This window comes from Papio anubis, chromosome 3, assembly GCF_008728515.1.
Source record: "Papio anubis isolate 15944 chromosome 3, Panubis1.0, whole genome shotgun sequence".
In the NCBI taxonomy this organism is placed as follows: Eukaryota; Metazoa; Chordata; class Mammalia; order Primates; family Cercopithecidae; genus Papio; species Papio anubis.
Window position 1 is genome coordinate 96021384 of NC_044978.1, and position 15876 is coordinate 96037259.

Below are 15876 nucleotides of genomic sequence, written 5' to 3' on the forward strand. Positions count from 1 at the left end.
ACCAATTGGCTCTCTGTAAAGTGGACCAATCAGCTCTCTGTAAAATGGACCAATCAGCAGGATGTGGGTGGGGCCAGATAAGGGAATAAAAGCAGGCTGCCTGAGCCAGCAGTGGCAACCTGTTGGGGACCGTTTCTGCACTGTGGAAGGTTTGTTCTTTTGCTGTTTGCAATAAATCTTGTTGCAGCTCAGTGGGTGCATGTGGCCATTAAGAGCTGAAACACTCACCACAAAGGTCTGCAGCTTCACTCCTGACAGCGAGACCACGAACCCACCAGAAGGAAGAAACTCCAGACACATCTGAACGTCTGAAGGAACAAACTGCGGACACACCATCTTTAAGAACTGTAACACTTACCGCGAGGGTCTGCAGCTTCATTCTTGAAGTCAGTGAGACCAAGAACCCACCAGTTTCGGACACATTATGGGGAGCCATCTAGAAATGGAACTGGTAGAGAGTTGGAGGAAACTGAAGGATGGGTCTGTTGACTTTATCCCAGGACTGTGACATCAGAATAGCCATGGCAATGTATTTAAGAAACAGAAAGAAGTAGTGGTTGACCTCTTCTGTCATCATCCAACCCCATACTCCTCCAGACCTTGGAGACTACCTGGATGGACTCCACAGACCCAGGTTATCCTAATACCAGGTCCATCAGAAGATGGGAGGTTGTACATCAAGGTATTATATTAGTAAACGGGGTGGGTGGGAAAACATGTTCTAAGGGCTTCCTCAATATGAAAAGTCAAATGAAAGCTAGTGACCCTTGTTGCTTTCTTTTTTTCTTTTCTTTTCTTTTTTTTTTTTTTTTTTTTTTTTTTTTTTGAGGCAGAGTTTTGCTCTTGTTGCCCAGGCTAGAGTGCAATGGTATGATCTTGGCTCACTGCAACCTCCACCTCCTGGGTTCAAGCGATTCTCCTGCCTCAGCCTCCCAAGTAGTTGGGATTACAGGCATGCACCACCACACCTGGCTAATTTTGTATTTTTAGTAGAGATGGGGTTTCACAATGTTGGTCAGGCTGGTCATGGACTCCTGACCTCAGCTGACGAACCTACCTCAGCCTCCCAAAGTACTGGGATTATAGGCCATGCCTGGCCCACCCTGTTACTTTACAAAATGATCTCCTGTTTGGTAAGAAATCTCGAAGGGCACATCACAGAAGGCCCAGAGAGTCTATGAGAAGCACAGCCACTGTCTAATGATTATGACTGTGGGAGACACACCAGACAGAATGCACTGTGGGGTTGGGCATATAAGGAAACAGCAGGAAGGGCAAGAGTCTTTTTCTTTTCTTTTTTCCTCTTTTTCCTTTTCTTTTTACTTTGTTGCCCAAGCTGGAGTGCAGTGGCATAATCATAACTCACTGTGGCTTCCAACTCACAGACTAAGGTATCCTTTAGCCTCTGCCTCTAAAATAGCTAGGACTACAGGTGCACACAACCGCACCCAGCTAATATTTTTCCTATAGAGATGGGATCTCACTATGTTGCCCAGGCTGGTCTCTAACTCCTGGCCTCATGTGATCCTCCCACCTCAGCCTCCCAAAGTGCTGGTATTACAGGTATGAGCCATTGCACTAGTTGACAGTTTCTTACATAGAGTCCCACACCATGGTGATGGATAGAGTCCACCCAATTTCTCAGTTTGTGCCAACTATCCCGTTAGTTTAACATTTGTTATTACCTTACCTCAGGCAGAGTGGATGAAGTCACAGCTCTTATGAAAGATAAAATCAGTGGTTGTGGTGGGGGAAGATCTGTATATCACACTACACAACCCGTTGTCACATTCATGAGTTGCTCAGGCTGAACCTGATTTATGGCAAGAGCAGATAATGTGCCACATTGACCTATGTTTTCAGAAAGCTCTTGAGAAAAACCATCAGGTGCAATGGTTAATGTAAAAGTTAGTTATGAGATCCACCATAATATGGAGGACCAAATGACCTGGGAAAGAAGACTAATTATTATTCTAAAATGGTGACATTCTTAGGAAGTATATAGATAACTTCTGGGGTTTTACTTCCAAAAGTGGCTACCTTTTCTTGGACAGCCTCCGATAAGATAAACAAAAAAGTTAAGCAAAATATTTCAAACATCTGTTTGAAGGTGCGGAGGCCAAAGCAACTCGATCTTGGATGCTAATCCGCCATGCTGACATCTGATTAACTTTTTTCTGGCAAGTCCTCTAAGATTGCCAGTTTATCTATTTTACTTTGTGTAAGAGCACATGCACTGTAAATCTTGCCCTTAGGCCAAAACAACTTTGACGTTATTGCACTTTGATTGTTCTACACATGCCTTCTGAGTCACCTCCACACTATGGTATATAAGCCCTGGGGCTGGGGATTAATGGTGCAGGGATCCACCATCTTATCTTGCTGCCACCCAAGACACAGGCAAGACTTCTGTTTATAAGTCCCTATTAAATGCTTCTAAGAAACTGGATTTGTCAGTCTTTTTATTCTCTCAGTTCGCTCAGACTTTTGGGAGTAGGTTTGCATAGTCCTGCCCACTGCAAAACAGAAAGACTTGAAAATCTACTAAGGAAGGGAAGATTTGTGGGGCAAACGTCTGGAAGAAGAAAGAAGCCAAGAGAGATGAGCCTAGCCTTTAAGGCCACTTTCCCTGCTTCATGCAGTTGTCAATTCTGAAAGTGAAAGCAGAGGCTGAGGAGCTCGGAAGAACTTTAGAAAGTTGCACTGGGACAGAGGGACAAAACCCAGAGTTCAGGGTCTTCGAAAAAGGATGGGATCTGGTAAACCCCCAGACATATGATCAGGGCCCTGAAAAGCTAGCGGTGTCTATGTAAGGATGAAGTAGAAGTACTCCAATACTCACAGCAAAATCTCAGTTCTAAACCAACTCAGTCCCTGATGAGATTGGGGTGATTGCCTGTAGTCCAACTATCTGCCAGAACAACAAGTGACTTCTTTCTGGAAAAATACATCACCCATGAGTGACACATATATGAGGTAAAATTCTGCCTCACTTGTGAAAAATGAATTCAAATTTAAAACAATGAGATTCAATTTATCTTCAGCAAAGCTAACAGATGAGGAAAATAAAATCTAGTGATGCTGATGTGAATTTTCTCATACTATATGATTACATTTGGGTTCTGCCAAGAGTGACTTCTAAGCTTGATCTTGCTGCCTTTTTGGGACACGTGACCTCGTACCTTCTCAGCTAAGGATGATTGGACCAGGAGCACACACCAGTCCCAAGATAGATGGTGGGCATGAGAGGTCATGAAGATTTGGGGTAGATTGACATTTTACCTTGTTTATATGCCAGTAAGTCAGAAGCAAAAGCTGATTAGCAAAGAACAGCAGTATGAGATGTTGCACAGTTCCCTGAGAGATGAATGGGACAGCTTTAGGGGCCACAGTTCCAGGTCCAGAACCTGTTTTCCCAGCTGTTTTTGTTCTGCTTTTTGATATAAGTGTTTGGATATCTATAAGATGGACAATTGGAAGTCTTAAAATAAAACTTCTTTTATTAAATATGTGTCTTCCAGAACCGCACATTATGTCTCTCTCTTTTTTTTTTTTTTTTTTTTTTGGTGGCAGGGTCTTGCTCTGTTCCCCACACTGGAGTGCCGTGGCATGATCACAGCCCACTGCAATCTCCACCTCCCTGGCTCAGGCAATCCTCCCACGTCAGCCTCCCAAGTGGCTGGGCCCACAAATATGTAACGTCACACCCAGCTGATATTTGTAGTTTTTGTAGACATGGGATTTCCAATGGTCTCAAACTCCTGGGCTCAAGCAATCTGCCTTTCTCACCCTCCCAAAATGCTGGAATTACAAGCATGAGCCACCACCCCCAACCCATGTCTACATTTCCTTATACACAATGTTAGCAATTAATAAAAAATAAACAGACCTTCCTAAAATAGATAACAACTTTTTAAAAAGGGGAAAATCAATATTAAAATGACTCATAGGAGATTCAGATGTTAGGGTTATTTGTTACGGAGTTTAAATTACTATAAATTAATTTGGATAAGAATTTATAAGTCAGAGAATTTTAGCAGAGAACTGGAAACTATGAAAAAGAATCAAATGAAAATTCTGGAACTGAATATTCAAAATATATAATTCATAACTCAGTAGATTATATTTAACAGAAGATTAGATAAAATATAGATAGAATTATTGAAAAGAAAATAGGCCAGAAAGAAATTAGGCTAAAGCACAGAAAAACCAAAAAAGAAAATACAGAGCAGAGCCAAGAGATTTATGACACAGTGTAAAGGTCTAAAGTATGTGAAATTAAAGTCCTGCAAAAAGAGGAGAGAGAAAGTGGTGAAGCAATATTTAAAGAGATAATGTTCAAGAATTTTCCAAAACCAATTAAAGACAACAAACTCCAATTCAAAATTGCTACAAAGCTCCAACCAGGACAAATATAAAGAAATCAAACCTAGAAGTAAAACACATAGAAGTAAAACTTCTGAAAAACAAAGACAAAAATCCTTATAAGCTGCCACACATAGATAGAAACTATATGGATAAATTAAAAGCAATTTCTTATGAGTCATTTTTCTATTGATTTTCCCCTTTTAAAACAAGTTATCCTTTTTTAGGAGGGCTGATTATTTTTTATTACCTGAAGGCACTGGAGCATAAACAAAGACGGCCAGATTCAAGCGGAAAGTTGACACTTGGGTCAAGAGAATGGCACAGGTGAATTCCCCATTTTTTACAGTTTATAGCCTAGGTCATGCCACAGTCATCACCTCATGCATGACTAAAACTTTTATAGAAATTTCACAGTATTTCCAAGAACCAAAGGACGAATTTCAAGACAACTCTAGACAATTTCAAGACAAGCCTCTAGAAAGTGAGGGAGAGAATCCCAGAAACAGCTAGAGAGAATTCCCGAATTCTGAGTATAAACTCTACCCAAATCTTCAGGTGGTTTCTGACCACCACACATTTGCAGAGTGAGTTGCAAGCAGCCCAGCTAAAGGCAAAACTACTAAAATGAATTTTTAGTTGCCACTCAACAGAGTTTGCGATTTGAATTGAAGCAAATTAATCAACATTCTTTGGAGGAATTTGACATAATCCAGAGTTTCCACACACACACACACAAAACACACTATGCAAGATAATATTCAGAATTATTTAATTTTTGAAGAACCCAAAAATATAACCCAATCTCCAAAGAGAAGACTATCAGCGAAGACTGGTCCTAAGGTGATCCAGATGTTAGAATTTGTAGACAAGAATTTTAAAGCAGTATCATTACTTGCTCCTCAATAATATAAAGAAAAATGTGATCATAATAAGTGAAATGATAGGAAATCTCAGCAAATAAATAGTAACAAGAAAATACAACTATGAGTGGAAATTCTGGTGCTCAAGAGATATGATACCTTAAAAAAAAAACTTACAGGGGAAATATTTCATGTGAATGAAGATACATCAATGAATGAATACAATATGAAGAACAGAAAAAATGAACATCACTTAGGGATCTATGTGATAATATCAAAGATTTAACATATATATAATTGGAGTTTCAGAAGGAAACAAGGGGAGGGGTGAGAAAAAAATAGAATTAAAGGGACTTCCCCAAAGTTGGTGAAATACATATATGTACATATTTAAGAAGCTCAGAAAACCCAAAAAAGGGTAAATATGAATAAAACCATGCCTAGGCATATCATAGTCAAACTGTTGAGAATGAAAGATAAAAATCAAAAGCAACCAGGATTTTAAAACCCATACATATATACAGGGGAAAGACAATTTCACTACTACTGCCTTCTCATCAAACATAATGAAGGTCAGTACGGAACCAATACCCATAATGTGGTAAAATTAAAAATAAGCTTTTCAACTCAGAATTTCTATATCCAGTGAAAATATACTTCAAGAATAAAGGTGAAATTAAGACAATTTCAAACAACTGAAAATCATGACAATATGTTCCTAGCAGTCTTACAGTACCAGAAATGCCAAAAGAATTTCTTCAGGCTGAAGTAAAATCTTATCAGATATAAATAGTAAGAATACATGTTGATAGAAGGGAAGTAATTTAGTAATAAAAAGTAATCAAAATGAGGATAATAAAAGGAGACAAAAATGAATGTGCACGTATGATAAAGTAGAAAAATGGTAGATTAAACTCAAATATATCAGTAATTACATTAATTACAAATGGATGAATTACTCTATTTAAAAGACAAAGACACTCAGAACAACAAAAACAACATCCTATGTGCTGCCTTCAAGACACAAATTTTAAATATCAAAATAACGAAATAAAAGAGTAGATAAAGATAGATCATTGCAAACATTAACAAAGAGAAGGCTGGTAAAACAATTCTAATATCAAAGTAGGTTTTAAGGCAACTGACATTTCTCTTTTTTTTTTTTTCTTATTTTCTTTAATTTGGACAATTTATATTTTACAGCATTAAAAATTTTTGCTTTTGTGTGAAAAAAAAATCCCACAAGCACTTAGAGTATCAAAGAAATGACATTTCAAAAAGTCTATGCTAGCACTTTTTAAATCTTCTTATGAACATTTGCAAACATGCAATTACCAACACTTGACCGGTATTGTTTCATCTGAATCTTCGTGTCTTCCCCATTAGAGGAGCTCACTGTCCCTGTTTTGTTTGTTTGTTTTGCTTTGTTTGTTTTTTTGAGACGGAGGCTCACTCAGTCGCCCAGGCTGGACTAAAGTGGCGCGGTCTCCACTCACTGTAACCTCTGCCTCCCAGGTTCAAGCGATTCTTTGGGCAACTGACATTTCTAAACATAACTCACATTATTAAAGACAAGGGGGGACATTTCATAACGGTAAAATGTTCAATCCATAGAAAATAGAACAATTCTGTTTTATGCACCTAATGATATGGCTTCAAAATATAAGAAGCAAAAAGTTATAGAAGCAAAGAACAAATAGACAAGTCTGCAATCACAGTTGAAGATACTAACACATCTTTCTCAATATCTGATAGAACAAGTAGACAAAGAGACAACATGGATATTCAACATTTAAATGACACACTTACAAAACTTGACCTAATTGACTTATACAACACACTACTTTCAACAATTTCAGATTAGACAATTTGTTAAAGTGTACACAAAACAGTAACAATACCAACCACATGCTGGAACAAAAAGCAAGTCCCAACAGACTTCCAATAAAGTACCAAGACAGCAACTCTAAATCATGGCCTTAGATGTCGGGACAGTGATGACCTTTGGGAAGGAATGCAATGATTGGAAGAGGACAGGAAATGGGTATCTGGGATGGTAATAATGTTCTGTTTCTTATACTGGGTACTGGTCACATGACTGAATTCTGTTTGTGAAAATGTATTGCACCATGTGAGTTAGTTTACGTGCACTTTTATGTGTATAAATTTATGTGCACTTTTCTGTATGTTCTACTTAATAAGCAGTTAATAGCAGCAACACCTTCCTACAAAACAAAACAAAACAAAACAAAACAAAACAAACAAAAAAAAAAACCCACAACAAAACTTCAAGCCCAGTGAATTCTTCCAAACATTTAAGGAAGATATAACAGTACCTTTGGAAACTTGTTTTATAACATCAGTGTACCCTAAGAACTTCACAAAACAATGTTGTAAGTCAATTTCTTTTGTAAACTTAGGTGCAAAAGTCTTAGGCAAAATATGATCAAATTCAGCTGAGCAAAAATATAAACATCATCAAGTTGAGTTTATTCTAGGAATGAAAAGTTGGTTAACCTTTGAAAATCAATCAATGCTATCTACTGTATTTACAAAATAAAGGGGAAAATCATATAATAATCTCAGTAGACACAGTAAAAAAGATTTCATATGATTAAGCATTCAGTCATCTGAGAAATGCAAATGAGTAACCCCCCCACCCACCAGAGAAACACTTCTAACGGTAGAATGGCTAAAATTAAAATGACTGACAATACCCAGTTTTGGTGAGGCTGTGGAGCCACTACGTAGCTAGTAGAGTGTACTTTGGTAGAAATTCTATGCAGAATTGTTTGGCATTATATACTAAAGTTGAACATACATATATCCTATGACTCATTCCCCGCTAGGTATATATAGTACTCATCAGAAATGCTCGTATGAGTGCATCTAATGACATTGAAATGAATGTTCAGAGAAAACTACCCCTCAACAGCATAGATGATTATCACAATTTCAAAATCAAATAAAAGAAACCAGACACAATTCATTCCCTGTGATTCTGTTTATTTAAGGTTCAAAAACAGGAAAACTAACTTAAGGTGTTGGAAGTCAGTACACTGGTAACCTCTGAGATGGGGTGAGGAGAGAGTAATGGATGGAAGGTGGATTTCTAAGGTACTGGTAGTAATTTGTCTTAGGGTGATGGTTATATAGGTTTCTTCATTTTATGGCAGTTCCTCAACCTGTATATTTAATATTTGTGCCATTTTCTGGTATATGCATTCTACTTCCATAAAAGAGTTTATATTAACATGATAGCATACAAAGTTACCCATTTTACTGAAGTTCTAAAACCTTTGAATCACTATATAAGTACTGGTCATGTTTCTTGTTCTACATGTAAAGCAGCAACGATTTATCCTGCAACTGTATAAACCCTAATGTAACTCAAGAATGGGGCCAATGAGTACAACATAGAGCTTTAGATGTGGTATGGGAAGCATCCAGATAGATCCCTGAACTGTCACAATGGAATCACAGAGCTGTCAGGGATCTCAAAGAACAGGGGAGAGCAATTTTGGAAAATCCATTATGGGGTAGGGGCTTTGATGAAGGCTTGGTTAACAAATACCCTACAGAACTCCCTAATGTCCCTCTCCCTCATAGAGGGCACCTCCTGGATCACAAGCAATTGAGAGGAAAAGTTTGACACCAAAATAATCATAAGTAACATCTTCTGAGTGCTTTCTGTGAGCCAGGCCCTGTTCTAAGCTCTTTGAAGGCAATAACTTCTTAGCTCTCGCTACACTATGAGGTAGGTGTTAGGATATTATTATTCTTACACAAAAATGTAGACGTTATTAATCTCATTACACAGATGAAAGCATGAGAGGCACAGAGTGGTTAAGCTATTTCCCCAGGATCACACATTAAATAATAAGAGGCAGCAAGATTTGAACCCAGGCAATCTGGCTACAGAGCCCATACTCTTAACTTTTATCCACATAGCTAGCTCTTCTAGGCTAATGAGCACCTTCACAAACTGCTTTTGCATATACACTCAGTAAGGGTATCAAATACCATTTTTTTAATGCAGTGGAAGAATGTTCTTTCTACCCAAAGAAAATATTGTGGTTTTTTTCCCTCCGTTGGCTGTGGTTAGAAACTCATCTGTGTGGAAAGCCTTCACTTTGGCAACTTTGTAATAGAAAACCCTTCCTGCAGCCTAGTCACAGGGGAAATGTGGAATCATGCAAAGCTGCTGACCAACTAGAAGCTTCTGACTTAAGAGGAGCTTGGGTGTGACAGTAAGTAATTCTCCTGATCACAGCAGTGGAAGGATCCCTTTCTTGGCAAAGCCCTTTTCTGCTCAAGGCTGGCCCAGTGTCAAACCCTAAGTCCCTGGGAAGAAGGGAGGTTATAGATTGAATGTCATTTTGCAACATCAGAGTTTTCTCATTGGGACCCTGTAAGTTCTAAGCAACTAAATAGAAAGTGTCTAAGGAATGTACTAACAGTTAAGATATTAGCATTTCCTACCATTGGACCCATTTCTTTCTGTAAATATGTGTTTCTGGAAATGATGGTTTAAAGAAACTAAGGGAAGACAAATAGAACACTGACCTGGCTCAGATTGTCCACAGGTGCCAGGCTGTCTGGGGACTCTATGGTTCCAGCCCAGGTAACAGTTAGGTGTTAGCAGATGGCAAAGTGTTTGCTAGAATGATGCTTGAATGAAGCCATCATGAATTTTTGTAACCCGTGCAGTATTTCTGCTTGCCTGGGCAGTGATCTCCACATGTGAGACCTGATAATTATGGCTCATCTCATGCAACTTAATTATATGCAGACTAATTTTAAGGATACTCATAGATGTTGACTTGGTGCCACAAACAACTCAAAAATTTTCAGTCATCAAATAAAGAAGATTCATAAAAATAACTCTTTTTATAGTAAGTCATCACTTCTTGACTTAATTTCTGTTTCTTAGAGGAGAGCTGTTGCAGATTCTCTCAATGGGACAGATTTAGTTTCTGTTGTTTTGATGCTATGTCCCCCAAATGCAGCAACAACCAACAACATATGACTGAGATGCTTTGCCTATTGTTCATGACTTAGCGATCAATAAGATTCTGTGTTCCTTACATAACTTTAAAATATGTTTCATGCTGGGCATGGTGGCTCACACCTATTAATTCCAGCACTTTGGGAGGCTGACATGGGAGGATCACTTGAACCTAGGAGTTTGAGACCAGCCTGGCAACATAGTGATACCTCATCTCTACGAAACCAAATTAATTTAACAAAATAGCTGGGCATGGTGGCATGTGCCTGTAGTCCTAGCTACTCGGGAGACTGAGGCAGGAGGATCCCTTGAGCCCAGTAGTTTGAGGCTGCAGTGAGCTATGATCATGCCACTGTACTTCAGCCTGGCTAATGGAGTGAGACCTTGTCTCTAAATCTATCTATCTATCTATCTATCTATCTATCTATCTATCTATCTATCTATCATCTATCTATCTAAAATATTGACTGGGCACAGTGGCTCAAACCTGTAATCCCAGCACATTGGGAGGCTAAGGCAGGCAGATCACTTGAGACTAGGAATTCGAGACCAGTCTGGCCAACAGGGTGAAACCTCATCTCTACTAATATACATATGTATATATACAGACACACACATATATATACACACACACACATATATATACACATATATATACACACACACACATATATATACATATATATATACACACACATACACACACACATCCAGATGTGGTGGCAGGTGCCTGTAACACCAACTACTCGGGAGGCTGAGGCATGAGAATTACTTGAACCCAGGATGTGGTGGCTGCAGTAAGCTGAGATCCTGCCACTGCACTCCAGCCTGGACAGCAGAGTGAGACCCTGTCTCCATTAAAAAACAAAACAGACTATATATTCATCAAAATAATAGATGAACACAGTGATATGAATTGTATAATTCAGAAAGTCTTCTAACAAAAGCCAAGTCATCTGTACCACTCATTCCCAGCCCAATCCACTCCTTAGCATATTTTTAATATTCAATCACTTTCTCATGTTAGTTGATGGCTTATTCTCCAATTATCTCTGTTTACTACTGAAACATTTTATTCATTTGGTTTACTGTGGTCTTGTTCTTGAACATTTTGGACTTTATTCAAATGAAGAATGAGCTGTCAGCGAAACTGCAAATTCACTACTGTTCTTGAGCCTCTCAGGGAGCAGTGGTTGCAGGGCAAGCAACTAGCTTGAAATTTAAAAATCAACAGGCACATCCAAGGAGCAGTGGGCCATGAGCACTTCCTTGCCCAGGGCAGATGCTTCTAGATGCCATACAAGTTGGCAAGAAGAATTCAACTAAGATATTTAATTAATTGTTAAAGGCAGAGTATCGGGAGAACCCACTCCCAATGTTTAACGTGAGTTCTTTTCTATTTCCTAAGTGTCTTGGCTGGGTTGGGAAATAAAGGGAAAGGGCACGAGAGAGAGAAATTTAAAGCTGTGTGTCTGGGGGAGCCATCACATGTCGGCAGTATCCATGATGTTCCCCGAGCTGTAAAACCAGTATGTTTTTATTAGAGATTTTCAAAGGGGGAGGGAGTGCATGAATAGGGTGTGGGTCACAGAGATCATATACTTTACAAGGTCATAAAATATCACAAAGCAAATGGAGGCAGGGCGAGATCACAGGACCACCAGATGAGGTGAAATTAAAATTGCTAATGAAGTTTCGGGCACGCATTGTCATTGATAATATCTTATCAGGAAACAGGGTTTGAGAGCAGACAACCTGTCTGACCAAAATTTATTAGGTGGGAATTTTCCTCCTCCTAATAAGCTTGGGAGCACTACAGGAGACTGGGGCTTATTTCATCCCTTTGACCATAAAAGATGGCACGCTTCTAAAGGGGCCATTTATAGGCCTACCCTCAGGGCACATTCTCTTTCTCAGGGATGTTCCTTGCTGAGAAAAATAATTCAGCGATATTTCTCCTATTTGCTTTCGAAAGAGGAGAAATATAGCTCTGTTCCGTCCAGCTCACCAGCGGCCAGTTCAAAGTTACCTCTCTTGTTCCCTGAACATCGCTGTTATCCTGTTCTTCTTTAAGATGCCCAGATTTCATATTGTTCAAACACATATGCTCTACAAACAATTTGTGCAGTTGACACAATCATCACAGGGTCCTAAGGTGACATTCATCCTCCTCAGTTTAGGAAGAAGATGACGGGATTAAGAGATTAAAGACAAGACAGGCATAGGAAATCACAAGGATATTGATTGGGGAAGTGATAAGTGTCCATGAAATCTTCACAATTTATGTTCTTCTGCCGCGGCTTCAGCTGGTCCCTCCGTTCGGAATCCCTGACTTCCCGCAACAGCAGAGTGTGAGCTAGCATAATAATATAGAAACTTCAGAAGGTACAGGATTTGAACCCACTTGCAAGTTCTTCACTAAACCTGACCAAACACTCACAAGAAAAGTTAGGGCAGGTTGAGGATGGTTTATATCATGGCCAAGGAACACTGAGCTTAGGGAGTTGACCTCTTTCACAGCAAGCCTGCTCTCTGTCTGGGGTAAGATGTTTCCTTATCCCTTAGGCTCCTCTCTGCAAACATAACCCCTAGGAGTGGCCGAGACAGGCATGAGAGCCTCACACTCTTAGCATACCCAGCAAGAACTGGTGGGGACCCACATAACCATCTCCCCTCCCAGCATGTCCAGAACCAGTCTCAGAGGACCCTGCATGGGTAGTTTCTTCCATTAAATAAGGAAATTATCTTTAAATAGGGATGATCCCTTTTCTGCCTGTGATGCCTGGGCCACAGGCTTGCTGCTGAGAATAGGAGGATATGAAATAATGGGAGGGAAAGATTGGAACCTGCCCCTTCCTGCCTTGAGGGATTGTGGGAGGTGATAAGAGAGGAAGTGAGATGGCCTTTCTCAATACAGAAGTAGACATATGGATTAGAGCAGACCAGGAAAATGCTGACAGCATCAGGACTCTGGGAAGGCAACCACCTCAGACACCAACCTGGGGCCACCCCAGCCAAGAAAGCCCAGTGGTGCAGTGCAGTGAAGGAGAAGGGGGCTGGAAGCCAGCTGTCCAGAGATGCTCTCTGCTCCATTGTGGTGTGGCTTTGACCCAGACCCAGGATGAGAGTGAACTGGGCCTCATTTCTGTGCCTCCCTAGGTTCACCTGGCCACGTGCTCCTGGACCCACTCATGAGGCTGTGGCCAGTCATGGGAAATCCTTTCCATTTCTTCCCCTCATTTCTAATTTTAGGTACCTTGGGCTAGTAAGGCTGTAGTTTGGCCAACTTGACCTGGAGGAGCATGACTTGCCCCAGGTGATGCTATTGACCTTACCTCTTAATGGCCTGCTGTGTGCCCTATGGGAGCTATTGTTGCTGAAGCCAGAGCTCCACCATGTTCAAAGTCAGATGCAACATGGTTCGACTTCCCTCAGTGCTGCCTAGAGAGGCTGGGAGCACAGACGTGCAGAAAAGTTTTGTGCATTACTTTGTATCTGCATTCCCTTGGTCCCTACTTTAGTTACCTTTTTTTTTTCATTCTGGCTTCCTCAGGATTGACCCCCACCCCACCCTAGTGATACACTGGCTTTTAAGTTTTACTGCAGACTCTTTTTCCAGGCAGCCCAGCCTCAAGTGGCATGTGTGTTGAAGTTAGTTAGGGATTGGCCTGGGGACCTTGTCAAAGAGGATCTCCACAATGAGTGTCAGATGGCTGTAGGGATGGGAGTAGAAGAAAGTGAGAGTCAGACTTCACAGGTCACAGTGCTTGTGGGAGTCTGGGTGGGGGCAGGTCAGTCAGGGGAGGTCACCAGGCCTTGACAAAGCCAGAACAAGTGACAGTTGCTTTTAGCCAGAGACTGACAATAAGATGAGCAGTCACTGAGCAGTCCAGCGACACCTCCTGCAAAGCCACCTCTGAGAAGCCCTATGCTTCAAAGCCTCAAAAACAAAGTGTGCCCTCATATATCCAGATGCCAAGCCCAGGAAAAAAAATGAAGCAGAAACAAGTCAGAGAGGTGAGTCATTCCAGGGAGGCTGCTTTGACTAGTCCTAAAAGAGAGAGTTCAGTGAATTTTTAAGATTAAAATTGGAAATAGAGATGAAACCATTTAGATTGGAAGTGATAGAAATATTTTTCATTGACAAGTCTCAGTTGTTTCTGCTATCCAGGGTGGTGGGGGCCCCAGGAAGACGATCAGTTATAGATGAAAGAAAGAAATTCCATTTCCTCTGCAAATCTGCGTGCCTTGTGAGTAATGTCATGACCCTGCTATAATTCACTGGAGTTGTAGAGGAGAGCCTTTGCTGTTGGCCAGGATTATAGACATGAGGAGCACCCAGAATGGAACTAGATGGGCAGGCAGGAGATGTGAGCATGGCTTTAACCAACTTTGTAACTGGGAGTGAATGGTTTCTTTCTCTTTAAACCTGGCCATTTGACCAGATCTGTGATTCTAAAGTCGGGGTTGCAAACTGCAAATGCCCACAGGGGGCAGGGCAGATAAGGTAAAAGGAAGAAGTGGAACAGATGGGAAATGGGTGAACTGGAGCCCCTTTCCCACCATGTACACAGGGCAGATGCTGCTTGACTCCTTCAGGAATAAAGTTTGGTGTTTGGAGATAATAGATTATGTTTACTAAGGGTTTAGTATGTGCTAAACAAATCAATGATCTCATTTTAAGCTCACAATAACCCTATTCAGGAGGTCCTATTATTATCTCCATTTTTCAGATGAGGAAAATAGCTGGAGTTCCTTCCAATCCTGAGGCACAGAGAAGTTAAATAACTTGATGAAGGTCAAAGAAGTAGAAAGTGGCAGAACTAGGATTCAGACCCAGGCAGTCCAGCTGCAGAGCATGCTTGATCATGACTGCACAGTTTTCCTGATTGTTCATGATTAGTGAGACATTGAGATTTTTAAAAACTTAAAATCTTGCAATTAAAAAATGAAAAGTTAAAAAAAAACAAAAACTCAGTGAGCTGCAGAAGACCAAAGTGAAAACTCAGCCAGCTTCAGAAGGTCTGTGGGTTGCCAGCTTGTATTTGGCATTCCAAGGCAATGAGTCATGATATATCCTTGGAAAGCAATGATTTTGTGGGGTTGTTTTCCCCAAATATTCATACCAGAGTTTAAACTTGTAGATTTTCCTTCAGAGTAGTCAAGTCAGGCACCTATGCACTGTTTCAGATAATGCTTCTATGGCTCAAAATATTTTCGAAATTCCACATTTGGAATTGCCTTCAGAAATCTTCACATATCAGTTATATTATTTTGTGGTCAGATCTCATTTGGTGAGATATGACTGAGAGTGTGTGTGCATGTGCATACACACCTGTGCTTATGCGCGCGTGCACACGTGCGTGCACGCGCGCGCACGCGCACACACACACACACACAGTGTGGCTGCTCATGTTTTGCTGATGGATACACAGAGGCATGTAGAGAATACCACATTTCCAGAACAACAAAGAATTAGTGGAGGTTTCAGAGGTGTTTTAACCAGAGTGACTCCATCTTGAATAGGTGTGAGAGGAATCAACAGGACTAGTTTTGCAAGGTTCAGGCCACAAAGACCTCGCTGATCAAATGAGATGTGGTAAAGAGACTGGCCAAAACCCATCAAAACTAAGATGGCCA